Below are 2,872 nucleotides of genomic sequence, written 5' to 3' on the forward strand. Positions count from 1 at the left end.
TATATGGTTATATGTAATCACATATAGATTTTTTTTAAATGGCATTGTTGGGTTCTAGTATGTTTTAAACTAGATGTTTTAAATGTTTTTAAACGTTTAAAAAAAAAATTTACCTTTTCGATCATGGTGACATTCCTTGAAATACCATACGCTAAAGCAGAATTTAGAGTCAATGAATTTTGGAATTCTGTGGCAAACAGCTGTCTGTAGGAATTGCCTTGACAGTTTGGTGTGGCTGTGGGTTTAAATGTAGACTCATCTCGTCTGTTCTGCACAGTTTTCATGATCGAGTGTTGCATTTGAGAAGCTTCAAGCTGATACTGAAATTTAAAATGTTTTTTTAGTTTTACTTTGTGACCACCTCATGCATCATTAATAAAGGAGGATGCAGTGCAAATTTGCTTTGCTATTTAGAGCTTTGAGTTTCGGGCTAAAGTAAGCATCAACTGCTACTACTCAGGTTTTTAAAACTACTAACCCATCAGTAAGTATTACACTCCTGCACTGTTTGTGCTGCAGACATGAATGATAGCTGAGGTATGCTACTGCTTTTCTGAAAGATCAGACTTTCTTCCGGCAGATGATAAAATCACATAGACTGACCCAAGCCATATACAGGGACCAGAATATGACTTGGGCCCGAAAGCATCATTCGCCAACTATGGTTGCAATTCCTGTTGTTACTAACATAGTTCAGTGATTCCTGTAAACATAGTTTCAACAAACATTTGCAAACAGCATGGCAAGCTTGGTTGGAACTTGAAGCTACAGCTCTCGAACTGTGGTTAGAAACATTGTTTCTTGTTAGGACGTGCCACTATTCTGTCCTTGTTAAAGGGGTCATATGATGCGATTTCAAGTTTTCGTTTCTCTTTGGAGTGTTACAAGCTGATTGTGCATAGATAAGATCCATGAAGTTGCAAAGACTAAAGTCTCAAAACCAAAGAGATATTCTTTATCAAAGTTAAGACTCTGCCACGCCCCCCTAAAACGTCTCGTTCTAACACGCCCCCACATATCTACGTCACTATGTGGAAACATTTGCGTAATGCCGCCCAAATGTTCACGCAAAGAAAGAAGGCGTTATTTAACATTAAAGCATGTCAACATATTCTGTTACACCAAATACATCAAATAATGATATTTAAAAAAGCATCATATGATCCCTTTAAGACATGGACCTAAATGGATTGTGCTCTTGGGCAAAACAAACAACCTAACATGATCTTGAATCTATTAACAACAGTCCTATGTTGTTAAACCAATGTGGTTTAAATGACAGAGGTGCAACCTTGTTACTGCGGTTTCGGGAAACAGTAGTGACTAGTTGGTAAGTTTCTCCAGTGATGCACCATACGGTGGTAGTTAATCAGTGATATATCTTCAATTAAGTTTATTTTTCTAGCCAAAATGGAACATTTCTATCAAAATGGAGCAGTTCCCTCTCTCTTTTTTTCTTTTTATTTTGTGAGGTTTATGCCAGAAAAACCTCTTGCAGTTTGCTTTTTTTTTTTTTTATAAGATGTGTAGATATTTTCACTGGAAAAGTAAAATGTATAAATATATTTATAATATTTAACAATATATTTATTAATGTTTAACAATTTTTTTTAACATGTTTCGGTATCTGCGTTGAAATGTTTGGCACTGTCTGATTCTGCACCCATCTGGAGCTGAGCTGTTTTTTCCTCCATCCCCAGCATCCTGATCCTGAGCACTGACCCTAACAACCGCAAGGCTCCTAACTCATCTACCTCGACATCCCTCTTTACCCTGGTACTGGCACTGCTTCACACACAGAAGATAGATGAGCCTGGGAGGTGAGTCCTGTCTCATTTTGACATATATTTGACAAAGATCCAATGTCTCAAATCTCTTTCTTTCCCTCCAGAACACTGCGTTGCTCTTTCTATCTAACATTCTTTGGACATTTTCATATCTCACTCAAAACATACTTAAACTCAAGAGCTAAAAATGCTAAGTGAACAGTTGGACTAAAGGGACTCAGTGTCACTGAGTGAACAAGGTTTCAGTATCTTTTCCTCACAGTTTTTAGAATAACCTCTAATGCAGCTCTTTTCTAGAAAGCTTTGTACATAGACAGCTTCCATCTAAGGCAGTATCCTGACCATTATAATCAACATTTTTGATAGGAAAACAACATTACAAAACTTCATAAATTCCATCCTGTTTGGTTCCATCCTAAAAATAAATAGCAAACACAAATTGTGTAAAATATTTAATTTTTAATCATGCAAAAATTTGAACAGTGCTATAAAATTGAACTTGGAGCTCTTCTGGGATTGTTTTCTTTGCTTTCAATCCTGACTTTTAATTTGGCTAAAACGAGGTGTCTTAGGAGGCGGCATAATAAACACTGGATCAGCCTTTGAGCCTGGAGTGCACATATGATGCCTTAAAATGCTGTTTTCTTTGGCACCTCACTAGGTTTTGAAACAGAGCATGACTTTCTCCCACACTGACTGAGTGAAATCTGTCCTTGAACACCAGACTTTAATTTCCTCTCTTGTCAGGGCACAACATCACTCTTAATCTAATGTGTTTTCTTGTACTATTTGTGTGTGAAGTGATGGTTAGGACCGCATTCTGTTTCATTTCTCTCTGTCCACCATTGTCAGGTCATGTGGGTCTGATTCACCACAGCATGTAATGGGTCATTGTCCAAAATGTTCAAAAACATGTTTTCTTGGGAATATTGTTTAAATTGGAAATCATTTAAGGAAGGGATTTCCTATGCACCCAGTATCACTTTCCATTCTGTTAGTTCGTTCCAGTTCTCTTTAAAGGGGTCATATGATGCTGCTAAAAAGAGCATTATTTTGTGTATTTGGTGTAGTGAAATGTGTTTATG

General features: G+C 36.9%; 1 protein-coding gene across 1 annotated transcript in view; it reads left to right on the plus strand.

The window, feature by feature from the left end:
- Positions 1-2,872, plus strand: part of LOC107703213 (amyloid beta A4 precursor protein-binding family A member 1-like) — a 47,235-nt gene that overhangs the window by 18,042 nt on the left and 26,321 nt on the right. The window contains exon 2 of the mRNA XM_016505765.1: positions 1,701-1,820. The gene's annotated coding sequence lies outside the window, so the exon portion shown is untranslated. The remainder of the gene's footprint in view (positions 1-1,700; positions 1,821-2,872) is intronic.

Source organism: Sinocyclocheilus anshuiensis, unplaced genomic scaffold, assembly GCF_001515605.1.
Source record: "Sinocyclocheilus anshuiensis isolate Anshui unplaced genomic scaffold, SAMN03320099.WGS_v1.1 scaffold542, whole genome shotgun sequence".
Lineage (NCBI taxonomy): Eukaryota > Metazoa > Chordata > Actinopteri > Cypriniformes > Cyprinidae > Sinocyclocheilus > Sinocyclocheilus anshuiensis.